Below are 16615 nucleotides of genomic sequence, written 5' to 3'. Positions count from 1 at the left end.
TGGGGTTTTGCGCCGGGTGGTGAATGGCTGCGGGCTCTCCTCGTCGATCCAGCACCAATCAGCCCTCCACTCCTCCCACTTGCCGCGGAATTCTCCCTCCAGATACGTTTCCTTCTTGCCGGCCCTTGAGATCCAGGCGATTCCGCCGGATAGAGCCTCTCCTCTCTCTACTCGGGGTATGAAAAAGTGGCGGAAGAGGGCTACGTTGGGAAGGACTCCGACAAAGTTTTCGCAGAGGTGTGCGAAAACTGCCATTGTCAGGACGACATTGGGGGTGAAGTCAAGGAGGTGGAATCCATAGATGTTCATGATGTCGCAGAAGAAATCAGAGAAGGGAGGGCAGAGCCCGCAGTAGAAGAACAGAGCAAAAAAGGGGTATCCATTCGGAGCCTTCTTCCAAGCGGCGCGGGGAGTACCTTTGTGCGCGGATGCGCGCGCGTCTCCGCCGACCAGAACAGATAGTAGTTCTCCCTCAGCTCCTTCGCGCCGAGCTTGGGGGGGAAGACAGACCGCTCCTTTCGCAGCGCCGCGAGCCGCTGCGCCTCGGTCGACTTCACGGCTTTCCCCTTGTCGGCCTTTGGAGCCATGGCGGAAGCAGTGGAGGAGATTGACGGCGTTGGTGGTGCTGGCGGCGGTGGGGGGCGAAGCGCTGCTCTCTCTCTCAGCTTTGGGGAGACAAGGGGAGCGGCGGAGATTTCTGAGATTGGAAGCGGCAACGGGCAAATGGACAAACTGCCCCTGTTTCCTCTGCTTATAAAGGGGGAGGGGGCGAACGTTCCGCATTTCCGAATAAAGAAACCCCCGCGATCTCTCCCACGACGCCGCATTCAACGCGCGCCGTTCAGGGAGGGCGCGGTGGATACGGAGTGAGATACGGCGTAACCTAGGCCGCGCGTGCCCGTGCCCTGTTTTGGGCCTGGCCCAACAGCACTCGGCACCGTGTATGGCCCAGGCCCGGGGGCTCCTGTCGATGTACTAGAGCAGGGGTACCCTAGTACCCCAAACTTGTGCACGGGCAGTCGCAGCGTCCCGCGACAAGGCTTGCCGGGCGACCGCCAAGGTCCTCCGTGGTTCCTTTGGAGCCATTCAAGAACAAAGTGTCCAAGCCAAGAAGACAAGACCCCGACAAGAGGAGCTTGCTGGGAGGGCTAACAAAAGCATCCCAAGACCCCGGCAAGAGGAGCTTGCCGGGAAGGCCACCCAAGGCATTTCAAGGAACTTGCCGCAGCGCACCACGCGCCCTGGCAAGGCCCGGTGAGCGACAAGCTCCCGGACGCGACAAGACAACGACAGCGGCAAGGCGCTTGCCGCGGCAAGCCACCTCTCCGTGCTCGCGCTCCAGCACATCCACCAACGTGTCGCTCTGGGGCCCTTCCAGGCGTACGTGGCGGAAGGCTGTGCAGCCAGGGGCGTGCTGTGGCAAGCGGCGCTGACAAGATCGCCATCATGGCGAACGGTGGCGTCCCTGGCGGTCCCTTTTCGCACTGTTTAGGCGACACAGACGGGCATTTAAGGCTCTTGTCTCCTGCCGTCAGGGTTAGGTATGATACACTGTAGCAGGTAGCTGCGCCTACTACGGCACTTTTCCATTTCTACCCTTTGCCTCCGTTGCCACCTGTCGGTGACCCCTTGAGCATATAAAAGGAGGCCCGTGTGCAACGTAGAGGGGGGGGGGAGCGGGTTCAAACACTCACGCTCGGCCTCGCTAACTGCTGGTGTGTACTGTAGCATTCCACACTCCCGAGCAAGGAATCAATACAAACCATAAAGCAGGAGTAGGGTTTTACGCATCCGTGCGGCCCGAACCTGGGTAAATCGCTCGCGTGCCTCGCCTCGATTTGCTCTTTGCACGACCTCCGCCCCCGCCGAACCGAAAGGGATCCGGTCCGTCGGTCCCATAGGTGTTCGTGGATCAGTACCCCGACACAGCCAATAAACGAAGATGCCTGAGAAAAATTAGATCCATGATAACGAAGAGATCACGAGCTGATTTGAGGATATTTGAACGATGCACCGGTAAGATTTAGAGAAAAAGAGCTGAAAGCTGAGAATGAATAATTCTGAATTGATAGCCTCCGGAGAATCAAATTGAAAAGAATCTTGAATTGCTCCGGATGGGTGAAAAAATCTCACAACTGAAAACAATTATGAGAGGATGGCAGAGAATGGGGCAATATTTAAAAGAAACTCTTCTTCGGTCTTCAAAATCCGAGAATGACGAGGAGAAACACCACCAAGAATTGTTGAGATACTCCGGGAGAATGAAAAGCGAAGAGGTAGAGCCAACAATGAAAAGAATTTGAAAACGATCTTGGAGAAGGCATTTGACTGACGATAACTCATTCTTACGTCAAACTTCAAAAAGAATTTAGGATAGCTCCGGGAAAATAAGAAGAGTCAGGTAAGATCCTGGGAAAAGACCTGTGGGTTAGGGCCCACTCAAAAGAAACCCCGTCTAAGACATTGCTTGAAAAGAGAGATTGCACCGGTTGAATTAAATGGCTAGAATGAGATAACAATCTCGAAAGATCTTGAAAGGATTACGAAAGCAGAGTGGAAACACAAATCTTCTGAGATTTCTTGAGCACTCTGGAACAATTGAATAGCGAGAAGTGGATGATTAAGAGGTGCACTGGCATGAGAAAGCATTGAAATGAGGAAGGGTATGATCAACAAAGCTTGACTTGAAACCACCGAAGAAGAGAATGAGTGACGAATTTGAAGCTCCGTTAGAATCTTCCTGATAATCACCGGGTAAGAACATTGACGGAAAAAAATGGAGAGACTTCACAACATTAAAATAATACTTGAATAAGAAATCTGAGTCCTCGAAAAAAAAGGGGGGGGGGGGGGGGAAAAAACAAAGGCAACTTGGAGACAGATGAAACAAACACCGTTCAGAAGAAACGGATACTTGATCTTGCGGATGTTGAAATGATCGGATCCACTTCAAGAGAAGCATACGGGTGAAAGGATTGACATGACAAACTCGATGATCGAGAAGGATTAGTATTCACATAGAAATATGAGAACACCGCTTAGGAAAAGTATGGAATCAACACTTGACTTCGAAGCAACTCGAATACCACAGCTCATAACAAAACAAAGGATAGGCTTGCAGAATAAGCTGGAACAAACATATGATAGAGATTTCGTCCGAAGTTTTCGTGGTGGGCCCACACGGGCTCGATCGTACAACACCATCATGTACAAGGCAGTGCACATGACATACGAAGTGTCCCCGAGTCGGCATAGCCAAGGACTCTTTAAGACACAACGAGACCACTGTAAAACCAGCCGTGGATAGGCGGACCACTAGACGTCGAACCCCAATTTCATATCATACATCTGACGGAAAGATATTCTAGGAGCTACTTGAATTCCCACTTATAAACTCTCGAAATTTTCCGGTTATGCAATCAGGTGTTGAGGATATAGGGGAAGCATAATATATCACCCAAACTAACAAACCCTACATCCAGCTGTATCCATCCTTCAACACATAACCAAGAAACCTTCGGAAATCGTCCACCTCACCCTTCGAAAAGCATCCGTTATACGAGTTATGGCAATACTCCCGAACTCCCGCTCCAGTACTGGGTGGCGTCGAGGTTATCTCACCAACAACTGTATAAAAGAGATTTTCGATGTCGGCAAAACTAAACTCAGGTATTCCAGAACTGCAACGATAAAATTGTGACGACAACACCTCGGAGCTCAACTCCCTGGGACACTGCCACAACCCCTAAATGACAGGAGGCACCAAGAACAATGTTCTCGTGACAAAACCATCGGATCGATTCCAAGATACCCGCGTGATCCTAAATTTTTTTTAGTGAAAATTCGAGAAGAGAAGAGTCAAAACTCTACGTCAGGATGCCTTACCAGAGTGATGAAGGGACTAGTGAGTAAAAAGAATTCCTAAACTCTCTGATATATAATTCCTAAATGACTCAAAACATTTTTCTAGACTCAACTCGTCTGCTAGTTCGATCAAGCAATAGGGATCCTAAGGTCGGGGAAGGCTCTGATTACCAACTTTTAACGCCCTCGATGCGGCTATATCTCCCACGTGTCGAAGCACGACTTAGAGGCATAACCGCATTGAAAGCAATGTCGCAAGTGAGGTAATCTTCACACAACCCATGTAATACATAAGGGAAAGAGATACATAGTTGGCTTACAATCGCCACTTCACACAATTACATGAATAAAGCATTACAACATCCAAATACAATCAAGGTCCGTCTACGGAACCAAAATAAAAGAAGAACCCCAAAAGCGACAAGGTCCCCGATCGACCCCAACTGGGCTCCACTACTGATCAACTAGAACGAAACAACACAAAGGACAAGACCTCCATCGAGCTCCTCCTTGAGCTTGGTTGCGTCATCTGCACGGTTCAATGGCACCTACAAGCTGGTTTTGGAAGTATCTGTGAGTCACGGGGACTCAGAAATCTCGCACCCTCGCGATCAAGACTATTTAAGCTTATGGGTAAGGTAAAAGGTATAAGGTGGAGCTGCAGCAAGCGACTAGCATATATGGTGGCTAACATACGCAAAAGAGAGCGAGAAGAGAAGGCAAAAGCACGATCGAGAAACTATGATCAAGAAGTGATCCTAGAACAACCTACGTCAAGCATAACTCCAACACCGTGTTCACTTCCCGGACTCCGCCGAGAAGAGACCATCACGGTTACACACGCGGTTGATGCATTTTAATTAAGGTCAACTTCAGGTTTTCTACAACCGGACATTAACAAATTCCCATCTGCCCATAACCGCGGGCACGGCTTTCGAAAGTTCAAATCCCTGCAGGGGTGTCCCAACTTAGCCCATCACAAGCTCTCACGGTCAACGAAGGATATTCTCCCAGGAAGACCCGATCAGACTCGGAATCCCGGTTACAAGACATTTCGACAATGGTAAAACAAGACCAGCAAAGACCACCCGAATGTGCCGAACAAATCCCGATAGGAGCTGCACATATCTCATTCTCAGGGCACACCGGATAAGCTAAGCGTACGGAGCCAACGTAACCCAAGTTGCCAAGGGACGCCCGCACGGTGCTCTAGTTTGGACCAACACTCAGAGGAGCACTGGCCCGGGGGTTTAAAATAAAGATGACCCTCGGAACCCAAGGGAAAAAGGCTAGGTGGCAAATGGTAAAACCAAGGTTGGGCCTTGCTGGAGGAGTTTTATTCAAAGCGAACTGTCAAGGGGTTCCCATATAACCCAACCGCGTAAGGAACGCAAAATCAAGGAACATAACACCGGTATGACGAAACTAGGGCGGCAAGAGTGGAACAAAACACCAGGCATAAGGCCGAGCCTTCCACCCTTTACCAAGTATATAGGTGCATTAAAGTAAATAAGAGATATGATATCCACAAAAACATGTTCCAAACATGGAACAAACTCCAATCTTCACCTGCAACTAGCAACGCTATAAGAGGGGCTGAGCAAAGCGGTAACATAGCCAAACAACGGTTTGCTAGGACAAGGTGGGTTAGAGGCTTGGCTTAACAATATGGGAGGCATGATAAGCAAGTGGTAGGTATCGCAGCATAGGCATAGAAAAAGCGAGCAACTAGCAAGCAAAGATAGAAGTGATTTCGAGGGTATGGTCATCTTGCCTGAAATCCCGCAAGGAAGAAGAACGAGTCCATGAAGAAGACAAACGTAGTCGAACGGGTCCTCACAAACGCGATACCGGAACCAACCCGAAGAAGCAAACACCGGAAAGAAGCACACAACATAGTAAACAACCAACACAAGAACATATGATATGCGAGATGCGGTATGCGATGCATATGCATGATTTGACAAGGAATGATTGAACCTGGCCTCAACTTGGAAATCCAAGTGTGACACTGGAAAGGTGAGATGATCGCTTGAAAACGATATAAAGAACACCGGAATCAGGATACGGTTTGGAAATGGCAAGCAAAACAAATATGGCACCGGTCTGCGATAACAGCAAGTAGCCATCTAAATGCATCAAGATAAATAGCTACAGCACTCAAACAGCAACAAATACATGGCAGGGATCCACTCATGAATGACAAAAGATGAACACTGAGCTACGGCTAATTCATCCATTAACAGGTTCAAACAAGCATGGCAAAAGTGCAAATGAATAACAGGTTTCAGACTTAGTGAAATTAACACAAGTCTGGAATTTATCATCAGGAAGCACACTTTAAAGCATGAAAACTACATGCTACAGGAACTTAACATGGCAAAGCAAGGCATGGCATGAAGCTACTCAAAGCACTTAACAAAAGTCCCTTAGTGACCTTGAGCCAAAAGGGATCAGAAAATACAATTGCAAGCATGTGAACATGACAAAAACATAAACAGATTCAGACTTAGTGAAAAACTGGAGCATGCAAAACAGTTAACGAGTAGGCATGTTTACGAGCTCGATGCACTCACTACAGAGCATGGCATGACAAACTAAGCATACACCCATCAAGAATACATCATAGAAGCTAGACATGGCAAGAACAACAACATACACATGCACGGATCAATACAACATCCTCGGCAAAATCGCTAACAAGTAGACAATCTGCCAGGAATCACGAAATAGCAAAAGTAGAGCTCGATTGACTCAAGCTAGTGCTCCATAAATGCAAACAAAGACATGGATGGATAGAGCACCACAATATTAACAAATCATCCTTACTGATCATCCTCAAAAGAGGCACGGATCACTAGGAAACAACATGAACATATGGCATAACAAACAGACAAGGACTTGGTGAAATTCTAAGTCCCTGAAATCAGCATTAACGAACACTACTTTGCAAGCTTGTGCTAGTCACCACACATATCACAAAAATACATGGTAAGCACCTCTGTAAAGATGGCATGGCATATAACAAAAACATGTAGAGCTCAGGAGCATATCATGCACACATTAATCATGGCAAAAATGACAAATAGCTATTTGATGAAACAGATCCAATTATCACATAGCCCTCTTCCAACAGCATTTCGGGCATCAAGATGAGCTCAAAAAATGATGCAATGAGATGAAATGATGTACTCGTGAGACGAACATTTTGATATGCTACACGCGCAAAACGAACACATGTAGAGCTCAGGATCATATCATGCACACATTAATCATGGCAAAAATGACAAAATGCCATTTGCTGAAACAGATCGGACAAATTACTCACATAGCCCTCTTCCAATAGCATTTCGGGCATCAAGATGAGCTCAAATGAAAATGATGCAATGAGATGAAATGATGTACTCGTCGAGGCGAACATTTTGATATGCTACATGCTCAAAACGGAGCCACGGATGATGAGCTATCACGCGATGAAAAAGCCTAAAAATAACATCAGATCTGGGGACTTGGCAGTTTTCTAGAAAAAAAACATGATGAGCGCGAAATAATTAAAAGACGCACGGACGGGGTTTAGAGGCTCTCACCGCTGGGCCGAGCCCAGAAGGACGGAGAGGCAGGCCGAGGTGGGCCGGACGCCGGGCGGGCCAGTTGGGCCAGATCTGGATCGTGGTGCGTGTGCTCTCATGCACACGCGCTTGCGAGCAGGTCAACAATGGCGTGCGGCGGCGTGATCCGGCGCAGCGGGAGGCCGGTGAGGAGGCATCGGGGTCGGCGGAGAGACCGGGATCCGGTGGATCTGGCCGCGGGGCCCCGTTCCCGGCGACGAGGTGGCCTGGGGAGGCGCGGGCGTGGAGATCAAGGCAGCCATGCTGCTCCCGCGATGGTCTGCGGTGATGGGCTCCGGCGGTTGATGGCGCTGGAGCCACGATGGCGTTCAACGGCGGTGTTGCGAGGTTGGGGACGAAGGCGGCATGACTCGGGCGCGAGGAGCAGAGTGCCTCGGGCTCCCGGCACGCGGCGGCGATGAGATGGGCCCGCGCGGGCCTGATCCGGGCTCCGCGGGCCGCGGCAGCGGGGAGGAGAGAGAAGGGCGGCGGGAGGACAAGTGGCATCGCGTGATTGGGCGCAGGAGGCGGCTCGGGGGGAGGCGCGGGCGGGGAGATCAAGGCAGCCATGCTGCTCCCGCGATGGTCTGCGGTGATGGGCTCCGGCGGTTGATGGCGCTGGAGCCACGATGGCGTTCAACGGCGGTGTTGCGAGGTTGGGGACGAAGGCGGCATGACTCGGGCGCGAGGAGCAGAGTGCCTCGGGCTCCCGGCACGCGGCGGCGATGAGATGGGCCCGCGCGGGCCTGATCCGGGCTCCGCGGGCCGCGGCAGCGGGGAGGAGAGAGAAGGGCGGCGGGAGGACAAGTGGCATCGCGTGATTGGGCGCAGGAGGCGGCTCGGCTGACGTGGCGAGCCGGGATTGGCCAGAGTGAGGTGGAGGGCGCGGTGGACACGTCCGGCGATGGGACGGACATGTCCGACTGCGGGAGGAGGACGAAGTTAGGGTTAGACTCCGTGAAAATTCGGGGAGAGCCACATATATATAGGTAGAGGGAGCTAGGAAGCTCCAAAAGAGGTGTGGTTTTCGGCCACGCGATCGTGATCGAACGACCGAGATGATGGAGGAGGTTTAGGTGTGTTTTGGGCCACTTTGGAGGGGTGTTGGGCTGCAACACATACGAGGCCTTTTCGGTCCCTCGGTTAACCGTTGGAGTATCAAACAAAGTCCAAATGGCGCGAAACTTGACAGGCGGTCTACCGGTAGTAAACCAAGGCCGCATGACAAGTCTCCGTCCAATCCGGAAATGTTTAACCCCCACACAGGAAAAGAGGTAGAAAGGACCACTGGAGGACATAGGAGCGCCGTAATGCAAAACGGACAACGGGGAAAATGCTCGGATGCATGAGATGAACACGTATGCAAATGCAATGGACATGATGACATGATATGAGATGCATGACATGCAAGCAATGACAAGGCAACAACAGCGAATAACTGGAGGACACCTGGCACATCGGTCTCGGGGCGTTACAACACTCCACCACTACGAGAGGATCTCGTCCCGAGATCTAGAATGGCACTGGAGGGAAAACAGAAGAGAAAGAGAAGAGGTAAAACTAAGTTGCTCCTTTGATAAACAAGTGAAACCAAAGAACCTTGAAAAGGTTAAGCCATTTCGAGAAAAGAATACAACAAAGATAAATGAAGTTGAAAGCACTCCGTTAGGAAAGAGGAACAAGGAAGAACCACTTTGGGCAGCACTCCGGTTGAGAAGGGATGCAAGGCTTGATAATGCGAAAAGAACTTGAGCAAAAAGGACAGAACACTCCGGTTAAATGGATAAGCAAAAGAAAGAAGCATGATCTTGACAAAACAAAATGATGGGTTGAAAAGAGCAACATCGCAATGCCTCCGGAAGAGAGAAATAGAAGATAGATCATTGAGATAAAAGAATGGAGAAGAAAAGGCCAACTTCTGCCACAAAGAGCTTGAAAAAGGCATCCTTAGAAGAAGGGTCGAAACGGAGTTGTTGGAACACCAACAATGAAAAGAATACGCTTGATATGGTCTTATAGAATACATCTCAAATTATGAGGTGACAACCTGCCACTCACGGGAAAAAGAATTGGATTGGTATGAACAAGGAGACGAGAAAGTATTTCACCGGGAGGATAAAGAAGAACTTGGGTCCTTTATAAGCACCATAAATAGAAACAATCCTTAGGGAAAGTTTTAGGTGAAATATAACCCAAGGTAACTCCAATGACGTGATTGATGGATTTAAAATACCTCATTCTTAACAACATGTGAATCATGAGACATGGACTCAAATTATCAAGAATGACATAATACCACCTCCAATGATACGGTAGACAGAATTGCACACCGGATTGCAAGATGAAGAATGCTTGAGCTCCTTAGAAAAGAATCTCGATGACAACTTCGAGAAGGAAATAAATCCTTTATGAACCATCATGTAGAACCTCCATGATGATCTCCGGTAAGAAAAGAAAGATCAAACGAAAGGAAAGAGAGGTCGAAAACACAAGGTGAAACCTTGCAATGATTTGATGGATATTTGGAATGATAATTGAAATAACTTTGAGCTCCGAAAAATAAAGATGGACAACTTGAATCGAGAATTTGATGAACCTCCAGAATAAGGAATTAATCACTTAAGTGAAACAAGAGTAAGGATTATGTTATGCGTATCCTTCACCAATTAAATTGATGACAAACAATGGATTTGGCATACTACTTACTCTCTTAGAAAGGATTAAGATAGATATTGCGCAAACTTGAAGAGGCCTTCAATGATCCACCGGTAGGATTTGAAAGAATGAAAGAATTGATATGATAACGAAGGAAGAAGAATCTTGATCAAACCACCGTAAGAATTGAAAATGAACGAATAAAAGATAAAGAAACACCGGGAAGAATTATAAAATGAATGCAGATGCTTGAGAGGATTTCGATACACGAGAACGAAGAGATCACGAGCCGATTAGAGATCACTTGAACGAAGCACCGGTAAAATTGGAGAATGATAGCTGAAAGCTGAGAATGAATAATCCCGAAATGATGGCCTTCGGAGAATCAAACTGAAAAGACTCTTGAATTACTCCGGATGGGTGAAAAAGAATTTTCACAATCGAGAAAAAAACAATTATGAGAGATGACATCAAGCTAGAACCATGAATCTCTAAGAGAGCGGATAGGATATGGAGGAAAAACTCTTCTTCGGTCTTCAGAATCTGAGAATTACGACGAGAAACACCACCAAATTGTTGAGATACTCTGGAATAAATAAGAATGGAAAAGTTGAACCAACGATGAAAAGAATTTGAAAGATCTTGGAGAAATACATATGACCAATGATGAATCATTCTTACATCAAACTTTGAGATGAATTTGAAAATAGCTCCGGTAAAATTAGAAGAGTCAGGTAAGATCCTGGAAAAAGACCTGTGGGTTAGGGTCCAATCAAAAGAAACACCGTAGAACGATTTAAAAGAGAGAATGCACCGGTTGAGTTAAATGTATTGAATGAGATAACTACCTCGAAAGATCTTGAATGAATGCAGAGTGGAAAACACGAATCTTCGAGATATCTTGAGCACTCCGGAACAATTAAATAGCGAGAAGTGGAATGATGATGAGGTGCACCGGCATGAGAAGGTATTGAAAGAGGAAAGGGTATGATCAATAAAGCTTGACTTGAGACCACCGGAGAAAAAAAAACGAAGAATGACGAACTTGAGGCTCCATTAGAATCTTCATGAGAAACACCGGGTAAGAACATTGAAAGGAAAGAAAGAAGAGAATTCACATGAATAAAATGGATACTTGATTAAGAAAATCCGAATCCTTGAAGAAAAGGGTGGGAGGGTGGGAAAAACAAAGGCAGCTTGGGTGGATGAAACAAACAACGTTGAGAAGAACTGATACTTGATCTTGCGGATGTTGAAATGATCGGATCCTTGAAGAGAAACACACCGGTGAAAAGGATTGACATGACAATCTCGATGATCAAGAATGATTAGTATTCGCATAGAAATATGAGAACACTACTTGGGAAAGGTATGGAATCAACATTTGACTCTGAAGCAACTCGAATACCACAACTGAAAACAAAACAAGGATTGGCTTGCAGAATAAGCCGGAACAAACATATGATAGAGATTTCGTCCGAAGTTTTTGTGGTGGGGCCTACACGGGCTCGATCGTACATCACCATCATGTACAAGGCAGTGCACATGACATACGAAGCGTCCCCAAGTCGGCATAGCCAAGTACTCTTTAAGACACAACAAGACCACTGTAAAACCAAACCGTGGATAGGCGGACCACTAGACGTCGAACCCCAATTTCATATCATACATCTGTCGGAAAGATATCCTAAGAGCTACTTGAATTCCCACTTATAAACTCCCGAAACTTTCCGGTTATGCAATCAGGTGTTGGGGATACAGGGGAAGCATAATATCTCACCCAAAACTAGCAAATCCTACATCCAGCTGTATCCATCCTTCAACACATAACCAAGAAACCTTCGGAAATCATCTACCTCAACCTTTGAAAAGCATCCGTTATACGAGTTATGGCAATACTTCCGAACTCCCGCCCTAGTACTGGGTGGCGTCGAGGTTATCTCACCAACAACCGCATAAAAGAGATTTTCGATGTCGGCGAAACTAAACTCAGGCATTCCAGAACTGCAACGATAAAATTGTGACGACAACACCTCGGAGCTCAACTCCCCGGGACACTGCCACAACCCCTAACTGTCAGGAGGCACCAAGAACAATGTTCTCGTGACAAAACCATCGGAACGATTTCAAGATACTCGCGTGATCCTAATTTTTTTTAGTGAAATTTGAGAAGACAAGAGTCAAAACTCTATGTCAGGATGCCTCACCAGAGCGATGAAGGGACTGGGGAGAAAAGAATTCCTAAACTCTCCGATATATATAATCCTAAATGACTCAAAACATTTCTAGACTCAATATCGCCAGCGATTCGATCAAGCAGGGGGCTCCTAAGGTCGGGGAAGGCTCTGATTACCAATTTGTAACACCGTCGATGCGGCTATATCTCCCACGTGTCGAAGCACGACTTAGAGGCATAACCGCATTGAAAGCAATGTCGCAAGTGAGGTAATCTTCACACAACCCATGTAATACATAAGGGAAAGAGATACATAGTTGGCTTAAAATCGCCACTTCACACATTACATGAACAAAGCATTACATCATTCAGATACAATCAAGGTCCGACTACGGAACCAGAATAAAAGAAGACTACCCCAAATGCTACACAGATCCCCGATCGACCCCAACTGGGCTCCACTACTGATCAACTAGAAACGAAACAAGACAAAGGACAAGATCTTCATCGAGCTCCTCCTTGAGCTTGGTTGCGTCACCTGCTCGGTAACATCGGCACCTGCAAACTGGTTTGGAAGTATCTGTGAGTCACATGGAATCAGCAATCTCGCACCCTCGCGATCAAAACTATTTAAGCTTATAGGTAAGGTAAAAGGTATGAGGTGGAGCTGCAGCAAGCGACTAGCATATTTGGTGGCTAACCTATTCGCAAATGAGAGCGAGAAGAGAAGGCAAAAACACGGTCGAGAATCTATGATCAAGAAGTGATCCTAGAACAACCTACGTCAAGCATAACTCCAACACCGTGTTCACTTCCCGGACCCCGCCGAGAAGAGACCATCACGGTTACACACGCGGTTGATGTATTTTAATTAAGGTAAACTTCAGGTTTTCTACAACCGGACATTAAAAATTCCCATCTTCCCATAACCGTGGGCACGGCTTTCGAAAGTTCATAACCCTGCAGGGGTGTCCCAACTTAGCCTATCACAAGCTCTCACGGTCAACGAAGGATATTCCTTCTAGCGGGAAGACCTGATCAGACTCGGAATCCCGGTTACAAGACATTTCGACAATGGTAAAACAAGACCAGCAAAGCCACCCGAATGTGCCGACAAATCCCGATAGGAGCTGCACATATCTCTTTCTCAGGGCACACCGGATTGTCCAAGGTTCCGGTTGGCCAGCCCAGAGTTGCCCCTGGTGGCCACCGGCAGCTGATAGGTTGGACCAACACTCAGAGGAGCACTGGCCCGGGGGTTTACATAAAGATGACCCTTGAGTCTGCAGAACCCAAGGGAAAGAAAAGGCTAGGTGGTGAATGGTAAAACCAATGTTGGGCCTTGCTGGAGGAGTTTTATTCAAGGCGAACTGTCAAGGGGTTCCCATTATAACCCAACCGCGTAAGGAACACAAAATCCGGGAACATAACACCGATATGACGGAAACTAGGGCGGCAAGAGTGGAAAAAAACACCAGGCATAAGGCCGAGCCTTCCACCCTTTACCAAGTATATAGATGCATTAATTAAATAAGAAATATTGTGATATCCCAACAAGTAAACATGTTCCAACAAGGAACAACATCTCCATGTTCCAACAAGGAACAAAATTCAATCTTTACCTGCAACTAACAACGCTATAAGAGGGGCTGAGCAAAGCAGTAACATAGCCAAACAACGGTTTGCTAGGACAAGGTGGGTTAGAGGCTTGGTTTAACAACATGGGAGGCATGATAAGCAAGTGGTAGGCATCGTAGCATAGGCATAGCAAAAGAGCGAGCATCTAGCAAGCAAAGATAGAAGTGATTTCGAGGGTATGGTCATCTTGCCTGAGATCCCGCAAGGAAGAAGAACAAGTCCATGAAGAAGACAAACGGACGTAGTAGAATGGGTCCTCACAAACACGACGTTACCGGAATCAACCCGAAGAAGCAACACCGGAAAGAAGCACACAACATAGTAAACAACCAACACATGAACATGGTATGATATGCGGGATGCGGTATGCGATGCATATGCATGATTTGCAAAGGAATGATTGTACCTGGCCTCAACTTGGAAATCCAAGAGTGCCACTGGAAAGGGGAGATGATTTCGGTTGAAATCGATATAAAGATCACCGGAATCGGATGCACGGTTTGGAAATGGCAAGCAAAACAAATATGACACTGGTCTGCGATAATCAGCAAAAAGCCATCTAAATGCATCAAGATAGATAAGCTACTGCGCTCAAACATGGCAACAAGATACATGGCAGGTATCCACTCATGATGCTTGACAAAATATGAACACTGACCTACGGCTAATTCACTCATTAACAGGTTCAAACAAGCATGGCAAAAGTGCAAACGATAACAGGTTTCAGACTTAGTGAAATTAACACAAGTCTGGAATTTATCATCAGGAAGCACACTTTAGAGCATGAAAACTACATGCTACAGGAATTTAACATGGAAAATCAAGGCATGGCATGAAGCTACTCAAAGCACTTAACAAAAGTCCCTTAGTGACCTTGAGCCAAAAGGGATCAGAAAATACAATTGCAAGCATGTGAACATGGCAAAAACATAAACAGATCTCAGACTTAGTGAAAACCTGGAGCATGCAAATCAGTTAACGAGTAGGCATGTTTACGAGCTCGATGCACTCACTACAAAGCATGGCATGACAAACTAAGCATACACCCATCAAGAATACATGGCATAGGAGCTAGACATGGCAAGAACAATAACATAACATGCACGGATCAATAGCAACATCCTTGGCAAAATCGCTAAACATGTCAACAATCTGCTAGGATTCACGATATAGCAAAAGTAGAGCTCGATTGACTCAAGCTAGGTTGCTCCATAAATGCAAACAAAGACATGGATGGATAGAGAACCACAATGTTAACAAAACATCCTTACTGATCATCCTCAAAAGAGGCACGGATCACTAGGAAACAACATGAACATATGGCATAACGACAAAATCAGGACAAGGGCTTAGTGAAATTCTAAGTCCCTGAAATCAGCATTAACGATTACGCTACTTTGCAAGCTTGTGATAGTCACCACAAATATCACAAAAATACATGGAAAGCACCTCTATAAATATGGCATGGCATATAACAAAACACATGTAGAGCTCAGGATCATATCATGCACACATTAATCATGGCAAAAATGACAAAATGCCATTTGCTGAAACAGATCGGACAAATTACTCACATAGCCCTCTTCCAATAGCATTTCGGGCATCAAGATGAGCTCAAATGAAAATGATGCAATGAGATGAAATGATGTACTCGTCGAGGCGAACATTTTGATATGCTACACGCTCAAAACGGAGCCACAGATGATGAGCTATCATGCGATGAAAAAGCCTAAAAATAACATCAGATCTGGGGACTTGGCAGTTTTCTAGAAAAAAAACATGATGAGCGCGAAATAATTAAAAGACGCACGGACGGGGTTTAGAGGCTCTCACCGCTGGGCCGAGCCCAGAAGGACGGAGAGGCAGGCCGAGGTGGGCCGGACGCCGGGCGGGCCAGTTGGGCCAGATCTGGATCGTGGTGCGTGTGCTCTCATGCACACGCGCTTGCGAGCAGGTCAACAATGGCGTGCGGCGGCGTGATCCGGCGCAGCGGGAGGCCGGTGAGGAGGCATCGGGGTCGGCGGAGAGACCGGGATCCGATGGATCTGGCCGCGGGGCCCCGTTCCCGTCGACGAGGTGGCCTGGGGAGGCGCGGGCGGGGAGATCAAGGCAGCTGCTGCTCCCGCGATGGTCTGCGGTTTTCGGCCACGCGATCATGATCGAACGACCGAGATGATGGAGGAGGTTTAGGTGGGTTTTGGGCCACTTTGGAGGGGTGTTGGGATGCAACACATACGAGGCCTTTTCGGTCCCTCGGTTAACCGTTGGAGTATCAAACAAAGTCCAAATGGCGTGAAACTTGACAGGCGGTCTACCAGTAGTAAACCAAGGCCGCATGACAAGTCTCGGTCCAATCCAGAAATGTTTAACCCCCACACAGGAAAAGAGGTAGAAAGGACCACCGGAGGACATAGGAGCGCCAGAATGCAAAACGGACAACGGGGAAAATGCTCGGATGCATGAGACGAACACGTATGCAAATGCAATGCACATGATGACATGATATGAGATGCATGACACGCAAGCAATGACAAGGCAACAACAGCGAATAACTGGAGGACACCTAGCACATCGGTCTCGGGGCGTTACACACTATCGTCCTTGGGAATATCAAGAATAACAAAGTCCGTTAAAATAGTAACGTTTGCAACTACAGCAGGCACATCCTTACAAA

The sequence above is a fragment of the Triticum urartu genome, chromosome 2 (genome assembly GCF_003073215.2).
Source record: "Triticum urartu cultivar G1812 chromosome 2, Tu2.1, whole genome shotgun sequence".
NCBI classification, from domain to species: domain Eukaryota; kingdom Viridiplantae; phylum Streptophyta; class Magnoliopsida; order Poales; family Poaceae; genus Triticum; species Triticum urartu.
This window is presented reverse-complemented; position numbering follows the sequence as displayed.